The 26070-nt window shown below is 34.0% G+C and overlaps 1 long non-coding RNA gene across 1 annotated transcript in view; it reads right to left on the reverse strand.

Moving 5' to 3' along the window:
- Positions 1-6813, reverse strand: part of LOC142873805 (uncharacterized) — a 35200-nt gene extending 28387 nt beyond the window's left edge. The window contains exon 1 of the long non-coding RNA XR_012921778.1: positions 6737-6813. This is a non-coding gene — a long non-coding RNA (uncharacterized LOC142873805). The remainder of the gene's footprint in view (positions 1-6736) is intronic.
- Positions 6814-26070: the final 19257 nt, after the last annotated feature.

Below are 26070 nucleotides of genomic sequence, written 5' to 3' on the forward strand. Positions count from 1 at the left end.
ACAGCTGCTAAATACATGTTCTTCTCCTCAGCTTATACAGCATTTTCAAGGATAGATTGTATGTTAGACCATATTAAAAATTCAAAAAAATTGAAATAATACCAAGTATTTTCTCTGACCACAATGGAATAACACTAGAAATCAATAACAAAAGAACATTGGAAAATATACAAACACATGGAAATTAAACAGTATGTTTCTGAATTAACAATGGGCCGATGTAGAGATTAAGGAAGGAATTAAAAAAATTCTCAAAACAAATGATAATGAAAACAAAACATATCAAGAACTATGGGATGCAGAAAAAGAAGTAATAAGAGGAAAGTTTACAGAAATGAGCGCCTACATTACAAAAGTAGAAAATCTTTAAATAAGCAACTTAATTATGCATCTCAAAGAATTAGAAAACCAAGAGCAAACCAAACCCAAAATTAGTAGAAGAAAAGAAATTATAAAGATCAGAAAAGATTTAATCAGGTCCCATTTATTCACTTTTATTGTTGCTGTGATTGCCTTTGGGGTCTTCTTCATAAATTCTTTGCCCAGATCAATGTCTATAAGAGTTTTTCCAACATTTCTTTCGAGAATTCTTATAGTTTCATGCCTTAGATTTAGGTCTATTATCAACTGTGAGTTGAATTTGTGAGAGGTGAGAGGTGTGGATCCTGTTTCAGTCTTCTACATGTGGCTCTCCAACTTTCCCGGAACCATTTATTGAATAGGGATTATTTTCCCCAGTTTATGTTATCATCTGCTTTGTCAAAATCAGTGGCTATATGAGGTAGGTTTTCTATCTGGGATCTCAATTCTGTTCCATTTGTCTATGTCTCTATCCCGTGCCAGTACAATGCTGTTTTAGTTACTATAATCTTGTAGTATAGCTTGAAGTCTGGTAAATTGATGCCTCCCAATTTGTTCTTTTTGCTTAAGATTGCTTTTGCTATTCAGGTCTTCTCTTGTTCCATACAAAGCATGGAGTTAATTTTCCTAGCTCTGTAAAAAATGATGTTGGGCTTTTAATGGGTATTACATTGAATCTGTAGATCACTTTGGGTAGTATAGATATTTTAACAATATTGATTCTGCCGACTCATGAGCCTGGTATAGTTTTCCACCTTTTTATATCATCTGCTATTTCTTTCATCAGTGTTTCATAGTTCTCTCTGTAGAAGTCTTTTATCTCCTTAGTAAAATATATTCCTAGGTATTTTACTTTCTTTGTTGCTATTGTGAAAGGTACTGAGTCTTTGATTTGGTTCTCAGTTTGATTGTTGTTGGCATATAGAAATGCTACTGATTTGTGTACATCAATTTTGTAACCTGAGACTTTGCTGAATTTTTTTATCAATTCCAGTAGAGTCATGGCAGAATATTTGGGGGTTTCTAGATGTAAGATCATATCACCAACAAAGAGTGATAGTTTGGCTTCTTTTGCCCCCATTTGGAAGTTTCTGTAGAGCCAAGAAAACTATCATGAGAGCAAACAGACAGCCTACAGAATGGGAGAAAATATTCACATGCTACACATCCAATAAAAGGATGATAAATAGAATGTATATAGAACTTAGGAAAATCCACACAAAAAAATCAAACAACCCCATTAAAAAGTGGGCAAAGGACATGAACAGTAACTTTTCAAAAGAAGATAGACAATGGCCAACAAGGATATGAAAAAATCCTCAATATCTCTAATCATCCGGGAAATGTAAATCCCTGAGGTATCACTTAACTCCAGTGAGAATGATTTTTATCAAAAAGACCAAAACAATAAATACTGGTGGGGATGTGGAGAAATAAGAACACTCATACATTGCTAGTCAGGCTGCAAACTAGTACAACCTCTGTGGAAAGTAATATGGAGATACTTCAAAGAGTTACAAGTAGAACTACCATTTGATCTGGCAATCTGATTACTGGGGATCTACCAAAGGAAAAAAGACGTTCTATAAAAAGGACATCTGCACTCGAATGCTTATAGTGGCACAATTCAAAATTGCAAAGATGTGGAAACAATTCAAGTGCCCATCAATACATGAGTGGATTAATAAAATGTGGTGTATGTATACCATAGTATATGTATACCTTAGCCACACAAAAAAATGGTAATCAAGCACCTCTTATATTATCCTGGATAAGGCTGAGAGTCCATTCTAATAAGTGAAGTATTCCAAGAATGGAAAAACAAGCACCATATGTACTTACCATCAAATTGGTATTAACTGATCAGCACTTAGGTACACATATAGTAGTAATATTCATTGGGGATCTGGTAGGTGGGATGGGGGAGGAGGAGATGTGTATATTCACACCTAATGGGTACAGTGCATACTGTCTAGGGGATGGCCATGCTTAAAACTCTGAGTCAGGCATGGCAAAGATAATATATGTAACCTAACCTTTTGTACCCCCATAATATGCTGAAATAAAAATAAAAATATCAGAGTAAAAGTAAATTAAATTGAAACAAACAATAAAATAAGCACCACATGTACTCACCAGCCAATTGGTTTCACTGATCAACACCTAAGTGCACATAAAGGAATAACATTTATTGGGTGTCAGGCAAATGGGAGGGAGGAGGAGGGGATGGGTATATACATACATGAGTGCAAGGAGCACCATCTAGGGGATGGACATGCTTGAAGGTCTGACTCAGGGGAGGGCGAGGCAATATATGTAACCTAAATATTTATACCCCCATAATATTCTGAAATAAAAAAACAGAAAAAGAGTAAAGGAAAAAACCCAAAAGATCAATGAAACAAAAAGTTGATTTTTTGAAAAAATAAACAAAAAAAGACACATCTTTTGCCAGACTGAGAAAAGAAGAGAGAAGACCCAAATAAATAAATAAGACTCAAATAAATAAAATCAGAGTTGAAAGATTCTGGCAAAAGATTCTGGCAAAACAGATTCAATGCAATTCTCATCAAAATACCAATGACATTCTTCACAGAAATAGAAAATAATCTTAAAATTTAAATGGAAAAAATAATCTTAAAATTTATATGGAACTACAAAAGACCCAGAATAACCAAAGCTATCCTAAGCAAAATGAACAAAACTACAGGAATCACATTACCTGACTTCAAATTTACCACAGAACTGTAGTAACTGAAACACCATGTTAATAACACAAAAACAGACACATCAGCCAATGTAACACAATGAAGAAATAAATCTACACATCTACAGTGAACTTATCTTTGACAAAGGTGCCAAGACTCTTCTTTCTTGCCCTATGCAAAATAATCTAATCAAAATAGAATAAAAACTTAATTCTAAGACCTGAAACTGTGCAACTTCTAAAAGAAAACACTGGGAAACACTCCCAAACATTGGTCTGGGCAAGGACTTCTTGAGAAATACCCCCCAAATCACAGGCAACCAAAGCAAAATTGGACAAATAGGATCACACTAAGCTGAAAAGCTTCTGCACAGCAAAGGAAACAAACAAGAAAGGGAAGCGACAACACACAGAATGTGAGAAAATATTTTCAAACTACCCATCTGACAAGGTATTAATAATTAGAATATATAAGGAGCTCCAACAACTCAATAGGAAAAATAAAATGATCCGATTAAAAATGCACAAAGGATCCACATAGAAATTTCTCAAAACAAGGCATGCAAATGGCCAAAAATAATATGAAAAAAATGTTCAACACCATTAGTCATCAGAGAAATGCAAATCATGTAAATCAAAACTACAATAAGTATCATCTCACCCCAGCTAAAATGGCTTTTATCAAAAAGACAGGCAATAAAGAATACTGGCAAGGATGTGGAGAAAGGGGAACCCTCATATAATATGGAATGAAAATCATTGGAACTACTATGGAAAACAGTATGGGGTTTCTCAACAAACTAAAAATAGAACTACCGTATGGCCTAGCAATACCATTGTAGGGTATATATCTGAAAAAGGGGAATTCAGTATATCAAAAAGATATCTGCACTGCCATGTTTATTGCTGAATAGCCAGGATTTGGAATCAACCTAAGTGGCCATCAATGGATGAATGGATACCAAAATTATGGTACATATTCACAATGGAATATTATATAGATACAAAAAAGAATGAAACCCTGTCATTTGCAACAACATAGATGGAACTGGAGAACACTATGGTAATTGAAATAAGCCAAGCACAGAAAGGAAAATCTTGCATATTCTCACTCATATGTGGGACCTAATATTAAAAATAATTGATTTCATGGAAACAGAGAGTAGAATGATGGTTACCAGAGGCTGAGAAGTGTAGAGAGTGCGGTAAAGTGGGAACACTTAATGGGTGCAAAAATGTAGTTACTTAGATAGAATGAAATATATTTGGTAACACAACAAAGTTACTATAGTTAACAATAAATCTTCTAAAATAATTAAAATAGTGGATTTGGAATCTTCCTAACACAAATAAATGATAAATGACCAAGGTGATAGATATCCTAATTACCCCAATTTGATTGATTCACATTGTATGCCTGTATCAAAATAGACATATCAAAACCAAATGAGAGAAGGAAGACAGGAGGAGGAGCCTGCTTACTGAAGGCTATAAGAAAATGATAAATTCAATTTGGGGCATTATGCCGTTAAAGTGGCATAAGAGAGCCAAGTGGATATTTATTGTATGTGGTTTTATATAAACACCTGAGTTCAGGGTAGAAGTCTAAGCTGAAATTCAGAGTCACTGCTCTCTATGTGAGGGTGAAACCATGAGTACAGGTTAAATCATTGAGAGTGTAAATTGTTACAGGAATAGACTTCTGGGGAGCTCTAACTTTCATTAGACAAGCAAAGGACAAAAGGGTCATGAGGAAGACCAAGACTGTCCAGAGAGATAAAGGAAATCAGGAGAGAACGATGAATTGAATGCTAAGAAAGAAAAAAGTTTCAAAATGTGGAGAGAGGTCAAGGTTACATGTTGCAGATCAGTTAAATGTTGCAATGCTAAAAGTTTTAAAGAGAACTTTAAAAAGTACATTATTTTTGGCTGCAAATTTAAGTAGAGCTGTTTCAATAATATGTAGGGTAGAATTCAAATTGAAGTTGGTTGAATAACAAATGGGAGAGAAATGTACTAAATGCAATTATTCCCTTGTGTTTCTTCTATGCTCAATTAAATTGTAAATTTCTAGAGGGCAGTTTTTAATATGTCTTTTCCATCCTATTTGTGTCTCATTTTATATATGTATATTTTATGTATGTATATAATCATATATTCATTGTGTGCATAGATATGTACATGTGTTAACAATTATGAATGTGTGTTTATCATATATATACATATATAATAGTAGCTGAAGAAGTACCAATGACTAAGGTTGATGTGATGAATATACAAATGAGGTCTGCTGGGCCTCCACAACTACTTTGGCAGCAGTGGCATTTTTAATCATTATTCTTCCTTTTCTCCCCATATCTCCTAAGTAATATCCAGCTTGTTTTTCCCATAGTCATTGAGTAAACCAAGTGTGTTGTCTGATGTTTCGTTTTGCTCCCAAATATTTATTTTCTTCTTTTGTATCTATATTTTCTTTCCTCATCAGCTTAGATTATGAGCAGCCTATCTTCAGTAGCTGGCATTTATAGAGCCATAAGTTTCCATAAGTTCTACAGGAGCTCTGCATGCATGAGCATGCCAAATCAAGCCCTCGAGCTATTCTGCAAATAATTTCTACACTTAATTTCATTTGTAATGACCTGAAGTTGAGTTTGCATCCTTTAGGAAAAGCTATACCTTCCCACAGAACAAGCTCTCTCCTTGCAATGTTAAACTCAAATCTTACTAGTATAATTAGTATACATATGGAATTTATGGCACAAAAAGTGTAACTGATTAAAACAAACTGAATCACTTTAAGCAGCACTAAAGCACAAACATGCTTTTGTTTAGAAACCCTCTTATTTTTCTTGCAATGTCTTTGGGCTTAGGGTTCCCTCTAACCACAATATAGTGTATTTGGATCCTCTAGTATCTGTTTTGGCATTGCACACATGGAACACCTGCATGAGATAGGTTCATTGACTCCACAAACAGCTTGCAGGATAAGAATTTATTATTGAATGAGTCTTATTCATGCTGTTTCAATGTAAGGAGGAGTGCCACTAATAGTTTCTTTAGTAACTGGAATATTTTATAAAAGTTTCATCAAACTTCTATTTCCCCCCATCTGCTTAAGTGGCTTCATTCTTCTCAAGTTGAAATTTCCAGGCTATTTACTAATACTGTGTTATACTGTCTTAGTGCATTTTTTTTTTTTTTGGTCTGCCACCATTTTTTCCCAACAATCTGCTTTTGTTCTTCTCATAGGGCTTTTAGAAACCTTTCCTTTTCTCTGATATTCTCTACTCTAAAACAGTTCCAGAAAACTAAATGAAGTCACAAAGGAGAAAGAAGACTTGAAATAATGAGGATTAAGGTGGAGAGTGAAGAAGCAACCATTTTGCAAGGAATCATAGTTTAAATCGCCTTGATCACTTTCGTTTAACAGTGTTTAACTCTCCTCAAAGTTTAAACTTTCTAAGTCCTTCCCTACTGGTCTCTCACAGCAATACCAAAACTCTTTGCCCTTTTCTCTATGTTATTCATTCTTCACCCTGTAAATCACAGGCTCCATGATATCTTTTCTTCTTAAAAAAGCAGGAAACTAAAAATATTAAGCCAGGGCGTTTATGTTTCTCTATAAGATTTTCAGGAATGATAAGATAAGAGAGTACATTCTTTCTTTACCTTCATAGAGCAGCTATAATTCCTGTTTCCACAGTGAAGGGGAATTTTCACTTGCACATGGTGAGCTGGTTGAACCTCGGGTCTTGAAACATTCTCTTTTTAGCTTTGATCTCCACCATGAAGGAGGTCGGTGGGAAAAAGAAAAAGGAGACACATGATTTGTAACATTTGCCAGTTTCCATGGTGTAAATACTTTAACCATGGTGAACTTCAATTAAGCAAGAGCTTATGAACTGGCTCCCACATTTTTTGAAAATTTAACAATTGGCACTGCCAAACTGTTAACTGTTCTGGCATACCACTGCAAAAGAACCTCATATAAAAAAACTTTGAAGGAGCACTAATACACCCCTTTCACTTTCTACACTACTAATTACTCAATTACTTGCATTACTGAAAGATCTGCCCCGGTAGCTTTCTCTGAGCCTATTCTAGGCAAACTTTGCAAAATTGGTGGAATTTACCCGCAGGGCCTTTTGCTGTATCTTTTCATCTCCCTGCCTGTTCACCACTTTGCTGTCCCCAGAGGCTTGCCTTGTCCTGTTATTTAGCAATCCTAAAAAAAATGCCCTCTCCTCCCTTAAAATCACTTGCCCTGTTTTGCATTACATCACTGATCTAGTAACATGAGTGATACAATGAACTTGCAAATAAGTTAATGGGCACTAAGTGTCAATGGAGATAACAGATTGATTCTGTATTCTTTTCTTATATTATATGCAATATTAAGAGTGATGGTCTGAAAAGATTGTCCTAACTCTGAATAGTGACTCAATGGCACTATCAGACACTGAGAAAACAACAGAGCTATTAGGTATGTCATGTTAATTCTCAATTGTTAAAGGGCCACTTTGCCCAAGTTTCTCCAAAGCAAGCTAGGAAAATGCTAGTGGGTAGGGGAGATTATCTTCCTCAGTCCATCTTACTCAGCATTTCTTAGATTTTTTTAGAGGCATTTCATTCCTAATTTCTCTAGAATCTGGCCCAGAACCAAGTCTTGTGTTCCTTTACTCCTCCACCTTTCCACTCTCTGTATTGGTGCTTCTTCACTATAGATTGACTCCTGACCCTCCTCCTTTCTGAAAGTCTCTTCTGACTTCTTTGACATTTTCCTCAAAATTTAGCTTTTTCAAAGAGATTGTTTTTCTACTGCCTAACTTCCTAGCCCACTGAATCTCATCTCCGCTCTGATTTCATTAGCCTATGTGTCTATTGGATTCACTAGCCATATGATCTGAAGCAAATCACTTTGGCATTCTGTGCCTTAGTTCCATCATCTGTAAAATGGGAATGACAGTAATATGTACCCCACAGAGTTATTGTGGGAACTCTGTGAAGTAATATGTGAAATGCATGTAAAAGAGTAATGCATACACAGTAACTTTGTAATAAAAATCAACTTTCGGCAGTGATAGTAGGATATTTTATTCCTTATCAACTTTTAGCTCTTTAAAATCAAAGGGGCCATGTCTTAGCCATTCTTATACCTTCAGCCTCTCTCTTCATAACTGGAATTTATTAATAATTGAGGCCTAAATACATATTTATTGACAAACATGTGATACTGGTAATTGTTGCCTAATCATATCATATGTGTATGTTTGGTCCTCCAAACTACATTGTAAATTTTTCTTGGAAAAGGATACACCCTTTAGTTTTTTATATTCCTCAAAGAACTTAATGCAATGCAAGAGAGGTACTCAGAAATAACATTAATGAATGAATGTAATATGAAATAATATTAACCCTGGATTGATTATTTCTCATGCTTCTTTTTCTGCAGTTTCAATTGTAGCATCCAGAATAATAGCTGCCAGAGCAGGAACTACACTTGATTTATGTATTTAAAAGTATTGAATAGGTTTTCAGCACTCAGTGAATAGGAATAACAATAATGAAGATAATAACTGAAATAAACCAGTTAAACAAGAATTACACACAGAGACTGTCCATTCTTTTGCAGCTATTGAAATTAAGCATGGCTACTGTTTAGAGATGAAAAGTCACTTTTCTATTAAACCAGAGATAGTTTTCAGTGATTGCAAACAGATAAAAATGATTCATACAAAGTGGAAAATCTAAAATTTGAAGTCTCCATATCAAGTTAATGTTTTAAATAAGCATTGTTAGCTATTTAGCTTGGCTAGATGGCTATAATTAAAGCAATCCTCAACAGTATTAAAGCTGAATTAGAGGCTTGATCCTAGGGGAGAGAATAATCTTTATATTGGATTTCAAAGGACTTCAAATTCCTATCAATACATGCTATATTCTGGTAGATAACTAGTACTATTAAAATAGAAAGGAAAAAATGAGACAAGACAAAGAAGACAAAGGGTAAATGAGTCGAGAATAACAAATAGGAAAGTTTGTTAAATTGAATTCAGTGTTTTTTTTCACAATAAAAAGCACAGTGGGATGCCTTGGTACCAATGTCTCATCACTCCTGTCTATTTATTCATTTTACAAGTACCCACTAAACTATTACTGTGCTGAATACTGGGCTATATGCTCACGAGTCACAAACACTTTGATGCATATATGACCAGGCATTATTTAATGCTCATGAATATATCAAGATGGAAATATACTTTGATTCTAGGTCAAATTAAGCTTTCTTGTGGGTCAAAGTGTTATGATTAGCGGCAAAGCTATTGAGCTCCTGTCATATGCCAGATCTTGTTCTAAAGTCTCCCCTAAACTCTAAGAAGTACATATCAATATTATTCCATTCTTGCTGATGAGAAATCTGAGGTCCAGAGAGGTTTAGTAAATTGCACAGTGTCACCTAGATAGTAAGTGGCAGAGCTAGGGTCTTAACCTAAGTAATCTGTTTTCTAGAGCCTATAGTCTTTCCCATTGCAGTGTACTGTCTTTTAATAATAGTCTTAGCTAACTCTGATTGTGCTTATCATGTACTGAGTGTTCTAAACACATTATGTCATTGATATGCACAAAATGTCTGTAAGGTAGATACCGATGAGGATCTCAGAGAGAAAAGTCACTTCAATAGCATGCATCTAGAGAGTGATGAAGTTAGATTAACTCAGGAAGTCTACCTAGTTCAAAGACTATGCCTATAACCACCACGTTGTGCTGCCTCCACCTGAGATTATTTCCATTCTTGTATGAACAAGGCACACTTCCACACAAACATGTTGCATTGGGCATCACCAGAAACAATTCAGATGTTTTGTTCAACACAAAACAGAAAAAACTGGAATTTTTTTCCATATCCGTGTCATTTGTAGAATGATATAAACAGGGTAGAAGTTACAGCAGAAATTATGACAAAATGGTCAAACTGAAATGCCCTCGTTCACCAAGTCTCTTTCCTTTTTATACATAATATATACTAAAGAGCTAAACCACACAGAGTGCTGCCCCTCCATTCAACAGAGAACAGCAGTCAGGAGACCAACCTGGGTATAGGCATCAGATTATATGTGTAATAGAAGATAATAGAGAGTCTTGAACAAACCCCTCTTCATGATGGCTTGAAGAAATTGTTTTTTATTTGTATTATTTTTAGAGTCCAAGGAAAAGATACACATTATCAAGGAAAAAAGCAAAGGATATCAGAAAAAATGAAAAGCAAGTCCATGATAAAAATGGACGTTGAAGATAAAATCATTTCAAAATTTTAAAAAACCACGTTAAAAGAAGCAAAAAGGAATAGAGACAACATGGACAATATGTAGCAATGATCCTATGGTGGGCTCCCAGTCACATAAGTCCCTCACACTTCCACCCTAACCCACCCCCACACCCACCCCCACACATGGGCCTTGGGAGGAGAGTTGCAGGCGTCTACACTTAGAACCTGAAGCACGTGCTGGAATAGTGAGTGTTGACATGGTGTGGCCAGGTCACCAACAGTGCGTGGCGTGCTGCGGTTGACGTTTTATCATTTGTAATTTGTCAAAAAAAAATTTTAAACATTATAAATAAATGCTGTTTCATAAATGTGAAAAAAAGCCTGATCCCCAAAAGACAGACAAGATAAAGAACTAATTAGAAAGAGAGAGAGAGAAAAAAAAAAGACAGTGTATTGCTGAGGGAAAGAAAAGGTGGCCAAATTTTTTTTGCCCCAATAAATTGTCTTTTAACAATCAAGGCCATAGATAGACACTTCACAGATACCAGGCTGTACGGTCCTCATGAGCACGTTAGAGAAATATTTCATCACAAAATCCAACGTGATAGAGATGAATTGAAATAAAGACCAGGAATAGAAAACTTGAAATAGTATGTAATGATAGTGAGCAGTGATTCAGTTTACATAAAAGAACTAATGATAAAGAAATGTGGGTACTATTATTACCTGTCAGTTGTATAATGATATAAAACAACAAAACTGGAAGGTGTAGTAAGAGAAAGGGAAATAGATGACATGAATATATAATAATTTCCCAGGTGAGAACTCCATAGGATACTGTCTAATTTGGTCAGATCAATTTTAGAGGTAAAAGTTATAAATAACCCCCCAAAATCAACCATTAATATAATCAATATTAATCAATATTACTATAATCAATCAATATTAATATAATATAATAAAACCAATCAATATTAATATAATATATATTGTGAGGTGAAATTAACAAAAGTGTTACTAAGTATACTTAGTAACTAATTGACCTAATTTATTTTCTGCTGTAGAGATTTAATAAATTTTTCTAAAGTTAATAAATTAAGAAACAGTTTTAATATATTAAGACTTAAAATAATAATTTAAAAGTCAATAAACATTCCAAATAATTGCAAGAAAAAAACATACAAAAAAAGAAGAAAGCACAATAAAATATAAACTATTCAGCAAAAGATTAAAAACAAGGAAATAGGCCGGGTATGGTGGCTCACACCTGTAATCCCAGCACTTTGGGAAGCTAAGGTGCAAGGATTTCTTGAGGTCAGGAGCTCGAGACAAGCCTGAGCAACATAGTGAGACCATGTATCTACACAAAATAGAAAAATTAGCCAGGCATGGTAGCACCTGCCTGTAGTTCCAGCTTCTCAGGAGGTTAAGGCAGGAGGATGGCTTGAGCCCAGGAGTTTGAGGTTGCAGTGAGCTCTGATGTTGGCAATGCCATCATGCCCAGGCAACAGAGTGAGACCCTGTCTCCTCTCAACCCCAAAAAAGGAATAATGTAAATAAGATTGTGGTTCTAAGCTCAATCTTATTTCCTACATAGAATAAAATAACATATTAGAAATAAAGGATTCTCTAATCTGATTAGCAACAAAGCCCAATTTCATAGTGAATTTAAGTGCTAAGTGGACTTTTAAAATAAAGTGACTTTAAAGTAGTAAAAGAAATGGGTAGGCAAAGATATGGGAAAATGCTAACAAAAAGAAAACAAAATTTGTAATGTTGGAGTTGAAATCATGGAATAAAGATACACTAAGGCAGTTTAAATTGTTATGTTAATATTTTATAATTTTGAAAAGTACAATATATTCTAAAGATGTAACAAACTCAAAACATACATACTGGTAATAAAAGTAGTAATAGCAATAATAATGACAATAATAATATAGTGAAAATAATATAAAGGATATCCAAAAAGCAAAAACTGTGTGCTATAATGGAAAACTGATGATAAAAAATAGTGTTTTAAACTTATATTTTCCAACTCACTTGGTAAAATTGACCAAATAAATGTATATAGATATACCTAATAAATATGTCAAATTTCATACCTTAAACATTATCCTGATTTGTCTATAAAGAAAACTTAAAGCAATTTTTAGAAAAAAAATTAATTTAAAGAAATTCTCTGCTTATAATATACTACGTATAGAATACCACAAAATGAAAAACTAACTGTTTAAGGACTTAGATGTTTTATGTTCAGCCACTAGAGTTAAGAAAAAAGTAGAGCCAAAGGTATACCATATCCAGAAAATAATAAGCCATTATGTGCCAGGCCTGTAAAAATTGAGAAAATTTGGCCTTTAATAATTACCTTTATAAACAACAAAGGATGAAATAAATAAATTAAATATTCTATGAAGGAAATTAGAAAAGTAACCAATAACATGAAATTAAGAAAACCAAAGAAAAAAATTGTTAGTGATGACAGCAAAAATTAACAAGTTGGGAAAAATGTAGAAAAAAAATAAATTCACTAAATGATTGATATATGTATATATAAATACATATCATATATAACTAAATAATGTATATATTCATACACTAATATATATAACATACATATATATAACTAATACTGAAAATGTAACATTAGGTAGAAAGCACATATGAGAAAAGCAAAAAATTGAATGTGTCGATGATCCTAATATTATATAAACACAGTATGTATTATATATACATTATATATAACCATATATAAAGCTAAATATATATGCATGTACCTGTGTGTGTGTGTAATCTTATCTTGGAAAAATAAAATAAGAAGGAAGTATGTAATAACTAAAATAGAAAAAATTTAGAATATGTAAGTACAGATGCAGAAGTGAGAATATATACTCTGAAGATAAATTTGAAAGTCTGAATAAAATAAATGCTTTCTTACAATAACAGAAATGATAAAATTAGTCCCAGAGAACAGCAAAAGTTAAATCAGATAAGGCAAATTTTCAAATTTTAATAGAGAAAAATCTAAGAAAAATGTTTATCCCTGTCCCTAAATAAACCGAACCCTTCTTAAACAAAAGGCTTCAGTGGTGAATTCTACCCAAACTCTAAGGAAGAGAGAATTTCAAAGCTATATGAAATATTCTAGAAAATACAGAAATATATAGCTTCTAAAAGCACCTTTTAGGGAGACAACATAAAATTAAAATCCTAAACCCATAAAATTACCTTTTTTAAAAATTGGGGGTAAAAACACCATAGTTCCATACCCCTTTTGCATGCAAAACAAAATAAATGGTGAAAACTCTCAGAATATTAAAAGGATAGCACACAATTAAAAGGTCTATTTATGGAAAGTGAAGAAAAGCATCTTTATATAAAATTTATTAATGTATTTTAAAGTATTACAAAGTAAAAAGATAAAATCACATAATAATGTACATAGCAAAATGTTATTTGGTAAAATTAATATTTAATCTTGATTTTTATAATTCTTAATAAAATGACAATTAGAATTGTATGCACCTTTATAATTTGTTTGATATATGTATGAAAGCAAACTGTATTATTATAATATGAAATATTAGAAACATGTTCATTAAATTCAGTAACAATAAAAAGGATGCTTATTATTATCACTATTATTCAATTATTTAATTTTGTTGTAGAAATACCAGATAATATATCTTAAATTTTTAAAATTAAATTAATGTATTCTTTAAAGAGAGAGATAATTACTGAAAGAGATAAAATAATATTTTTTCAGATGATTATATACCTGATAAATTTAAAATAATTAAAATTGAAAGCAATATTTACTAAAGGATCAAAATATACAAAAATGAATATATGAAGATTAATTTCTCTTCTGTACATAATCAAATCCAGTTATAAAATATAGAGAAATAAAATCCCATCTTAAAAATGAAAAGAATAAATATCTAGGTATGAAGTTTATCACAAATTTGAAAGATCTCTATAAAATACTAAAATTCTACTAAAGAATATATATATATATGTAAAGACTTCAAAAGAAAAAGATAAAACATTCTTGCACAGAAAGATTGAGTATTGTAAAAATCTAAGTTCAAACTAAATTAATCTACAGATTTCACAGGATCCAAATAAAATACCAACAGCCTTATTTTTGGAACTTGAACAAGCTGATTCTAAATTTCTTATGTAAAAATAAACATGAAAAAATTGGCAGTAAGTTTCTGAAAAAATAAAAAGTAGTAAAAAAGAATACCTCGATAAGATAGCAAGATACATTTTAATACTACTATAATTGTTCGGTGCTGATGTCTGATAGGCAGACTGATCAATTAGATGGAAGAAACAATCAAGAAATAGAAATACTTCTGAGAATTTATTGTATCATAAAGTTGGAATCGCAAATCAGTGAAGAAAAATATCTTTCTTAATAAATGATACTGGGTAAACTACCTAGGTTTTTTTTCTGGTTATTGCCTGAAATATAGACCCCAATAAATTTCAGGTATATCAAAGATTTAAATACAAAAATAAAACTTAAAAGTGTTAAAAAATTGACATAATTTTTAAAAAATAGCCCTAGTATGGGGATGCTGTTTCCAAATAAGAGAATCATCCAGAAGCAGCATTAGAAAAGATTGATAAATATGACTACATAAAAATTAAAATATTATCTATCCAAAGCCTCACAAAATGAAAAAAAAAATGTAATGCTTATTAAATAGGACTTTTCCATCACATGTAATAATCATATATAAATTGTTAAAAATGATAATAAAACTGGAAAATAGGCACATATAGAAGGCAAATTTAGCCCTACATATCTAATTGTAAACTTAGCCTTTTATTCAGTAATGCTGCTTTGAGGCATTTGTCTAGCATTTTACACATGCATCTGTAAACAAAGAAATAGGAACGAGGATGTTCATTTCAGCATATTCTGAAAGAACAAAAGTCTGCAAAATCCCAAAATGTCAAGTGGTAATAAATGAGTTAAATCAATTTTAGGCCACCCGTACATGAAATACTACTCTGCAGCTGTGAAAAGCAAGGGGAGCTATAGAGCTGGTAATGAAAATATTACCAAAATATAATGGTAAAGAAAAGAGAAATATTTTATATGTCTCTCTATATATGTTTTGCAAACAGACACATAAGACTTTAACCTGAAAATTGAGGCAGCCGAGCAAAAATGGAGGAAAGAGTCGCTTTTCATATTATAACTTCTTGGAGTTTTTTGTACATATATATATTGTTAAAATTTTAAAACAGGGAAAAATAAAATTCAAACCTGGTAGTTACAGTATTAGTTAGCTTCCTTAATAGCTTCATATTTTCATAACTTGATAATAACCAATCATTTTTACAAAATTATTAAAATGGTTTGATAACATGTTTTCACATCACAATTTCTCACCTTAATATTTGTTCCCTTAAGGCAAAAATATTCCTGAGGTCCAGGGGAAGGCAAAGAGACGTTCTATGATCAATGCAATATTTTGAAATCCTAAGGATGCAACCACAGATTGATTCATGCATATTAAATGAAACTGTAAGAACTTAATAGCATGTACGTGACTCAGAGGAAAGAGTACTGGAGTTGTATGCAGATAATCTGGGTTTGAAGCTGGCCGTACCACTTACTTGGGCAAGTTATTCAATCTTTAAAAGCCTCAATTTACTGAATGACAAAATAGAGATATGGGCAACAACATTTTAGTGTAGTCATGAGGATTAAACTCTGATGTATTAATTTTGAATAAAGATTCCAGACATTGAGAGTGATGAGATGACCATCCAAAAGAGATTATCTTTGTGGTATTGTCTACAACAGCATCTTCAGGCCAGAAAATGGTTAGAGGTCCCAACAGATCCAAAGTAAATTCCAAAAAGCTATAAAAACAAGAGAATGGAAACCACATGCAACTTAATAGAGTCTCAATTCACTAAGCAACTCCTGACCAATGTGGAAAGCTCACAGAGGCATGTGGGTTATATTCGGCTGGATGCTTTTTGAATGCTTTTTAAACACTCTTAATTTGTTGTTGTTGTTAATGACCCGATTGAGAATTTTTAGGGTCTACTAAAGGAGCACTTTATTTATTACTTAGCACTATTTCTTTTCTTCCAATTTTCTTCTCTTTCTGTTTTCTGCCTTTTCTTTCATTACATAAATAGATAGAGCCATGCCATATGTGTAATTTGCTTCAATTTCACTCTTTATCCTCTTATAGAAAGTTGTTTTTAAATGGACTATACCAACAGAACAAGAGGTGCTAACTAGATCGAACAGTTAATTCTGAAAATTTTGAAGACTTTCCATGACATTTGTTTATGTTGGCTTTTTCATTTAGTTTCTAGGAAAATTGTATCACTGTGACAGTTAATTCAAATTCCAGCAAGACCTGGTAAGCAAATAACTTGCCAAGTTTTAACTAGAAGTACTCCTTAGCCTTTACCAAAAGAAAGACCAATTTGAGGTGTATTTCTATAATGGATGAGCCTTCTGTCTGAGTATTCCATTACCTCATTCATTTTAAAGTCAATTTAGAACTCATGGACAGTGCCAAATTTACAGCCCTGAGTCCAGACTCCCTTTTTTAGTCTACAGAGGAGTCATTGCATAAGTTGTCATGCTGCAAGCCTTCTGAGCCAGCTCTACTCTATCACATTCTTTTTTCCTGAGGGGCACCAGGGTTTCAGACTCTTAGACTATCCAGTAATGTAAGTACCATTAAAGATCAGCAAATTTAGCTGAAACCTCGAATCTCCATCCATGGGATATAATCACTAATAGAATGTAGAATGGATTGGCAAAGGCAACCAAGCTCTGAGATTCAAGCCACTGAATGCGGTTGTGTTTGCTCTATGATTACAAATTAGTAATCAGGAAGTTTATAAAATATTTAATTTTCCCCAGTGTTTTAAGAACTATCCCCTGAGAGCCTTATACCCTTAAATGTGAAGAGTGTAGGTTCAAGAAATGACAGATTAGACCATCTTCTCTAAGAAGAAATGATGTCATGGTTGTTTAGGGAGTTAAGCCTATTTGTGTGCATGCCCCATCTATAATTAGCACGCTCTAAGGGATGGGCTAAGGTCTTGCTGGGGTAGGATTACCCTTGCTGTTTCACGGTATTGCTGCTATTGTGAGACTGACTGCATCATTTTGTCAAATGTCCTGATGCATGAGGGCACAGAGAAAGGCCACCCCAGGCGGCTCATCTTTTGTCACACATGTCCTTTTTTGCTTCCTATGTCTTTTCCCTATAGTTTCATCTGCCTGAAAATATTCAAGTTTCCCTAAATGGCCAATGAGAACTCTGCAGGGACGTTGGCCCTACTTTGGGCCTAGAGCTTTAATAAATGAGATAAAAGCTAACTATGTCTAAGTGGAACTTCAAAGTTGGGAAAGCTGTGTCTATTTTCAAGTGCAGGGACAAGCAATAGAAAACAAGAATCAGGGAGCTGGGATTGCAGAGGGGAGTGAAATCCAAGGTTCTAAGAAGAAACTTTTCAAAAAAAAAAAAATGGGAAAGGTGTCCAAGATTCATGTTTAATGAGAGGTTAGCATAGTTCAAGGAGGTGTCAGTCTGTTTAAAAGTCTAGAGTCAGGATGGCCAAGTGTGCCTTCTATCTCTTTTCTGCCTCATGCTAGTGTTTTCATCCTCCACAGCCTAACTCGAATATCATCTGAAACTTTCTGAAACTCTTTCCTGACTCTCAACAGAATGAATCATTGCCTCCTTTGAGTTCTCTCAAGACTTGTCCAAATTGCCTAGTTGGGAACTTATCATTTTAATATAGTTAGTTATAGATTTATCTTCTTGAGTTGAGGCCAGGTATGGTATTTTATTCCTCTTTATATTCTTAAAACCTCACCAATTCATAAGGTAGATGCATAATTTAGATTAGATGAATTGAATTCAAATATTACATGCATCCTCCATGAGATAGATTATATGTATAGCAGGTCACAGAAGCTTAATGAACCAGAGCTTATTACCTACTTGATTAATTCCATAGCCACTATAAAAAAATATCTTAGCATAATCTTGGATTAGAAAATAAATTTGTGAATAAATTAGATATAAGAAAATGAAACAAAACAAAAATATTACTGGAATTATCATGGGTACATGGATCAAGTGAGGTGAGTTTCAGATAGAAAATAAGTTTGCTTTTGGCAGCTGACTTGAGGAAGAGCGAGTAGGGTGATAGGGTGAGAAATAATTCCATGGAGCCACCTACTGAGGAAGAATATTAAATATCTATGAAAATTGTGATACCAATAACTTTCAAAAGCAAGGAATGGTATTTATATTACTATAGTGGCATCTGTGAAACATTTGAGTAATTTTAGTTCAAGGTTTTAATCTTTCTGATTTTCAGAGCTTCCTCAGTTGCAGTGCCCTGTCATGTTCGGGAAGGAGTGCTTATTCATAAGAAGCCGAATCTTCATTCTTTAGTCATTAGTAAAAATGGGTCATAGATCATGTCATGTTGTCTATAACCTAGTTATAATTTTGGCAGGAGGGAAGTTTCAAAATCATGATTTCATATAGAAACCTTTAAAAACTCATTAGCTTCTGATAATTATACTAATATCAAAAGCATTAAAATCATGGAGCTAATTTCGGCAAAAGATCAGCAGTGAACGTGTTCTGGGGAAGTTTTCTCTTTCAACTTCCTGGGAACAAAATAGAAGGCAGTTCAGGGCTCTAACATGACACCCTATTTCAGATGCAGAAGAGACAGAATTTCACGGAAGCATAGCATCGTGAGTTAGCGGATTCTAAAATGAAAAGCAAGAATATTAGAGCAACATCTCTAAATGTGACTCTGGGCACTGGAGAAGCCTCTCCACTTGTGATTGATTTGCATTTCTGCCTATGTCTGAATTCATATTCCATAAGCACAGATGGAGGTGTGATAGATTTTTTTTGAGCACATCTATTTATTCAGATACCGGATTCAGTCTCTGAGTAGGGAGATGGTGAAGGCTGCTGTGAGCAGATGGCACATAGGCACTATGACTTTAGAAACAACATTCTTTAAAGATAAGTGGCACAGTAATAATAATAATACTTAGCACATATATTGCACCTTTGGTCTGCCAACATTAACTAATTAATCTTCAGTAGACCCCTGTGAGATAAGTAAGTGCTTATAATTATCTCTATTATGCAGTCAAGTCAACTAAGAATGTGTCTGCACATACTGTGGGAGAATTGGCCCAAGTTAGAGACCGGGTGGATCCAATTTGCATGGCTCTTTAAGATTTCTCCTCTAGTAGCAGACTAGTATTTCTAGACACCCTGCTGTTTGAGGCACCAAGTAGATTTGAAGCAGGATATCAACCCCAAGACATATTTCATTCAGAAGGTTTGTGCTGCAGGGATCCAAAATAGGCCTGAGAAAAAGTTGAGTCATTTTTCTAAAGCCCAAGAGGCCAAGGCTGGCCAGAGGCAGGTGTGGAATTACATAGCCCCTGCCTTCTTCTCCTATTTGAAGAAGGCAATTTGACTGCATGTATCTTTTAAGCATATTCTTTAAAATATTAAACAAAATTAAGAATTCTGAGAAGACTGTTGTTTTCCTTTAGTATTTACTATACCTAAGGTTTTCCCACTGCATGTTGGTTGAGTGTGACCTATGGCTTTGATCAGAGATATTAATAACTCACATGAGAATGGTGGGCTAGTAAGCTGCTTAAAGATGATATTGAATTGCTTGCTTATATTCTGAAGTTTTGATGCTGTTGACATGAAGGAGTAAAAGCATCTGTCTTGGGAATCTGAAATTTGGAGCTATTGGCATGTGCTATAATATCAAGAAACCCCAGCCTCAATTTGGAAATATGTAGAGGAAAAAAAAATAAAAACTTTGTAAAAGTGGTAGTATTAACACCCGGCACACAAACATGAGAATTTATGTAGAAAATTTATGGGTAATGTCTCTTACTATATGAGACATGATAGATAAACAGTGATATTTCAACCCCCAATGCACCTCTCCTTAGCAGTGTGATCTTGGCCAAGTCACAACTTTTGAGTCTCAGTTTGCTCATCTATAAAATTGAGGCTAATTCTTCCAACTGCAAATAACGTAAAGTCCCTAAAGCCACTTCTCTTTCTCTCACAAAGGTCAAGGGGTTTTCATTATTATTTTAAAATCTTCTTGTTTCCTATTATAATATTTATTATAGCACTCTTCGAATCTGAAGTCACTAAACCTTTTACTTTTTAACCTCAGGAAGTGATAGTCTTTGATCTTCTACTTTCCTCTTTTCCGTTTTAAACCCGTTCTTATTTTATGTAAGAGATGTCAAACTCAAATATCTTGAAGGGCAAGGGAGATAGCATAAAAATATAGAACTGCTAAATATATAACAATAGTCAGTGATGATGCTTAGAGGCAAACTATTGACTGCATGCCCTGATTGTGGCAATACAAATTGAAAGTAATTTTTAATACAAATCACATCTGGGATCCATGTATACTTCTTAGGTCATGGAAGAGATTTCCTTCCTTATACACCAAACTTTTTTGTTCCCTTTGATAAGAGTGTTCTCTTCTTTCCCCTTGATTATCAAAGTCCTTCTCAATTTTAAAAGTCCAGATTACACCTAAGCTCTCTTATGAAGTCATTCCTGACCTCCACAGTTTTCAATGATCTCTTATCCTGAATTCACAAGTTTCATCTTTTGGACATCTCATTTGCCATTGATGAATGGCATATGGTACTTATATTTCTAACCTCCTATAAATATTTGTATTGTTATTTTTTAAGGCCATATATTCTTATGAGTCAAGATTATTATAACAATTAAATAAGCTAATATGTTGAACTGAGAACTACACCTGGCACATAAAAAAACTCTCAATAAATATTGGTTATTGTAAGTATTATTATAATATCTTAACTCTAAAATAGATTTTTCCCTACTCTGCCTTGTCTAGAGAAAAATTATCAAAAAGATGTCTTATATTTATAATAATTTTTTATTTCAATAGATTTAGGGGGTACAGGTATTTTTTGTTACATGGATGAATTGTATCATGCTGAAGTCAGGATTGTTAGTGTACTCATCACCAAAATAATGTACATTGTACCCGATAAGTAGATTTTTACACCTCACCAACCTTCCTCTTTTTAGCTATCAAAGTCCACTACACCCCTTTATAACTATATGTTTATAACAATTTAAAGTTTACCAAACAGTGAGTCAACTACTTAATCTTAGATGTAGGTCATATTAGCCATCTCTGATGGAGGAAGAAATTAAGGTTCAGAAAAGTGTAGCAAGTTAAACAACAGCAGTCAGCTAACTTCTAAAACAACAGGAAACTGAGAGCTCCTCATTCCAAGACCAGGCCAAGGAAAGAATTAATCATTGATGGCAAATTCTGCTGACTCAGCAGCCCTCTCCAGTATAATTCCTATGCTGGCTTTTTCCATCTCTGAGTCATGTGACGGTTATCATATCTGAATTAGTATGTACATGATTTAGATCATATGTCTATTGGTTAAATTATAATTATCATGGAGGGAAGGTCTTACACCAGAGATTTTTAATTTACCACAACCCCTTGTTCATAACACTTGGTAGTCTTTGAATATTCAATAAATATTTTAAAAATTAGGACTCTAATCTGAGTTTGACTACAAACTTGTCATGTGACCACTGACACAATCAGCAGGGATTCATTGTGATCACATTATCTGGACACAGAGGAAGAATGCATGTGTCTGTAAAGTGATGAACAAAAATACATAACCTCTTGAGCTTTCACTAAATCTGTTCCACTTAATCAAGTTATTTTCCTTAGTTTGAAAAAGTATTAAAAATGTAAATGAAGCTCCTTGGATGATAGATCTCAGACTTCTGACAGTACAGCCCTCAAATGTCCTGATATCCTTCGTGAAAGAAAGTTCACAAAAGATTAATCAGTTTCCTATCATTCAGCATAAATGTTGGTGTGGAGTGGTTTAAATTTTATTTTTCTTATTAATGTTAAATTTAGAGCAAAACCTTTTCATCAAAAACTCGTATTTATGACAGGCATTAGTGTGTTTGTCCTTTAATATTTCTCTGACTTGTTCATTCATTTTTTCTCATTAGACTATGACTAATACTAGACACCGAATCTTGCTAAAACAATCAAAAGATTAACACTAAAAGTGGGGAAATCCCAGAGATCAATTTCATTATTTTCCCAGAAATTGGGCCAAAACAACTACTACTTGATTTTGGTCATGAAGCATAAGGCACAGCCTATAGAATACCAATTTTGGTGCATTAAACTCCTGCTTTAGAAATTAAGGTTAATCTGAAGTGTTCCTGTAGTTCATCCTTTAAAAAAAATAATCGGTATGTCAACTTTTTATTTTTTTCATTTGCCTGCCATATTTGTCTCCCCTTATAAAAAGTGCAAACCACGTACAGAAATGTAATTCTTTAGGAACACCTCTTTTCCTAACAAGGGAAATCCGTGTCTGGGGGTTACAAGGAAAGTGGAGGTCATGGCCCATCTATCTTGCTGTTATGATAGTTACACTTGGGTGTAAACTTTTCATGTTTGCTGAGTGTGAAAAGCAGAAATCAATACAAGCCCCATGAGGGAAGAAAATGATATACTGTGTCACCGTATGATATTTTGCTCCCTGACCCTAACCTCTTCAACCATACATTGGGTCTGGAGAAGATAATAATTGTGAAGTTAAAGGTTCAGAAAGAGAGAGGGGGAGAATGAGAGACGGAGAAATGGATGAGGCGGAAGACAAGTCAAGAAGAATATGTTCCTTGTCAGCAGTAAAATGTATTTATGAATCCTTCATTGCTATTCCGATGGAGATGGCAGGAGGATTGGAGAACTAACAATAATGATGCAACTGAAGGAGCTAATTCAGTTTTCCCTCATTTTAGTAAATATCCCTCATTCATTTCATCCATCAGTTCGAGGAAAGCTCCTTTTTCAGAGCATTTGTTCTCGGCTCGGTGAAGCTGTACAGGTGGTGCTGCCTCAGCAGGAAACCGTCTTCTTGCTGAGGGACCGCCAATTATTTGTAGTGAAACTAAAACAGAGGAATAAATATTACATGTTGATGGATGCTTGTCAGGAAAGGGAGTGAGGTACTTTCAATGGGGCTTGTCAGACACAAAAACCTTCAGCAAATCTGCATTTTCAATGGCAAAGTGGCTAGAATTCTCCAGCTGCTCCACTGGTGAACCTCAAGATTTATCTCATAAATTTAAATTATAGATGACATAGCACTGGAATGGAAATAGATGACACCTTTAAAAATAAATCTAGTGCAACATTTGGGAAAACGAATCACACATTTAAAAGGGAAAAAGGAAAGTTCCAATGTGCCAAAGCAGAGCTTTTATTTGTTGTCCTATTTACTATTCTCTGTCTAAAATTAGTGCCTCTCTTTCTTTTCCTCTTTAGTCCCCTGTATAAGACATGCCATGGAGTAGCTATGAAAGTTTTGTGCAACTCAAGGAGTAAGCTGGGTTGCAACTATAACAAAAAGCTTGCCAAAGTTGGGAGCCAAACTGGCAAGGTTTTCTGTTGTGTCAGCGTTTAAGTATTATTGCAACGTTATCGTATCACTGAACAAAGGGGAACATGGAAACGGCAGAGAGGCAAATGCGAAGGAACATTTGAAGGAAAGTGTGTACCTAGCTTCAATAGAGAGTTTGGCTATATTGGACAGGGCTTAACTTTAATAGGAACCAGTCAATTCAACTTTAATTTGATCATATGAAACTGTGCTTTTGAAATTTGTTCCAGGAGATCTTGATTCCAGCAGTGTTTCTGAATCAGATAATGGTCAAAAATAATAAAGAATATAGGTCTGAAAACCTGCAACATCAGAAGACTTGCTTGCAGCATAAGGAAATTTCCACTGGCTGGAGCCTGGAGAATAATTTTCTCTTGGAGGGAAATTTGAGAGCAATAAACTTGAGAGTTTTCCTCCTTTCATGTGTTTATTCACACATCCAGGTAAAAGTCAATAAAAATTTGTCATATTTGTCATAAGAAACCACAAAAGAACTCATGATGTTAGCAAAGATTGTACCTAAATCATAAGAGTCCATTGAGAAAAACACAGAAATGAAAGCAATAGCTAGAAGCAAAATGAGTTAAACCAAAGTTGTAACCTATCATTAACATAAAAATGTTCATAGAGGGGGAAAAATATAGCAACATTTTGATCATCCCATGCAAGATATTATGAAAGTCAGACCACACTAGATTCGAGCTTTCTTCTTCTTATTATTATTATTCAAACTAAATAAAAACCAGAGGGGGCACAGATTAGAAAATGAGCTCTACCAGTGATAACTTTTCCTACAACCATTGATGATTTCTGTTCTCAGGCCAGTCATTAAAGTACTCAGATATGGCTCAGAGGATGTAAAAATTGAAGTGGTGAGTTTAAGAGCTTTACCTAGGTTCACTATTTGCTTTCCCTACTTTCCAATTCCCTGTAGTTAGAAAGAGTCAACTTTCTATTCTCACCCAGTGATCGGTTTTGGTTTTCAAGTGACACTCTGCATGTGGAGCTCAGAAAAACCAAACACCTACAGGAATGTGTTGAAGAAACCAGATAGCAAGGCCGCCAAGTGGCTCAGTCTCTGCTTCCATTCCCTGGGGTTTATCAACTTTGCTAATGGGGCATATGTGCTGAGAATTATGTAACATTAAACATGGGGAACACTTCCTGGAAAAAAATTTCCATTCTTCCTCAAAGCCAATGCGTTGATCTGTCTAATGTCCAGGGAAAACACCACCCTCTAGTGTACATCTCTAAATAATGTTGCCATGACCACTATGTTGATAATGATTATGGTAGTCAAGAATATTGAAACAAGTACTACAATGAAGATTGTCTTCTACTAATATGAGTAAGGGAGAAAATGCAAGGACTAATTACATAATAAGTGATGATATAACTCATTGGTGTGGTCAAAATCATTGATTTGCACTCAAAATGAACCAAAGTACTGACCAGGTGAAAGACTCCAACACTTACTTAAAGAATGACAGAGGTCGTTAATTTCACAAGTATTTATTGAGCATATATGGTATAGGATGGATGTTGTTGATGTCGTATAGCCTAATTCCATGTGAAACAAAGAAAATAGATGGAACAACTATTAATAAAAGTACTATACACTTCCCTGGCATGAGGATTGTTGGAAAAATCCTGTGAACATTTTTGACGTTGCTTTCTTTTCTCGTTGAACAAAGCTCAATGAAATTTAACTTTTTGTTGAAAATATCTGCAGCTCCTTCACACACAGGTGAACCTCTCAGAAAACTTTTTTCCCCCCTTAATCATTTCTGACCTAACCTATAGAATGCTGAATTGACCTGGTGCATAAAAGTGTGAAGCATTTGAGAATAGTAACAATTCTGCCCATAGGACATGGAATATATAAAATTCATATACATTTTCCCAAATAATATCATCATTATACCCTACTAAAGTTCCCTCATTGGTATTTTTTAATGGAATCAGAGAAAATGTAGCATTTCCATTTATCAATATATAATTGCTTATCAATGTAATCTTTTAGATATCAGCAAGTTATTTATGCTTTCATTTCAAGCAAATCTTTTCTCATATACCCACAACTGTGATCTAACTGTCTCAAAACACTTTTGGAAGTAGAATTTCATTAAATACCTATATATGTATGCATGGGCACATTCAGCCTAAGTT

Source organism: Microcebus murinus, chromosome 11 (assembly GCF_040939455.1).
Source record: "Microcebus murinus isolate Inina chromosome 11, M.murinus_Inina_mat1.0, whole genome shotgun sequence".
In the NCBI taxonomy this organism is placed as follows: domain Eukaryota; kingdom Metazoa; phylum Chordata; class Mammalia; order Primates; family Cheirogaleidae; genus Microcebus; species Microcebus murinus.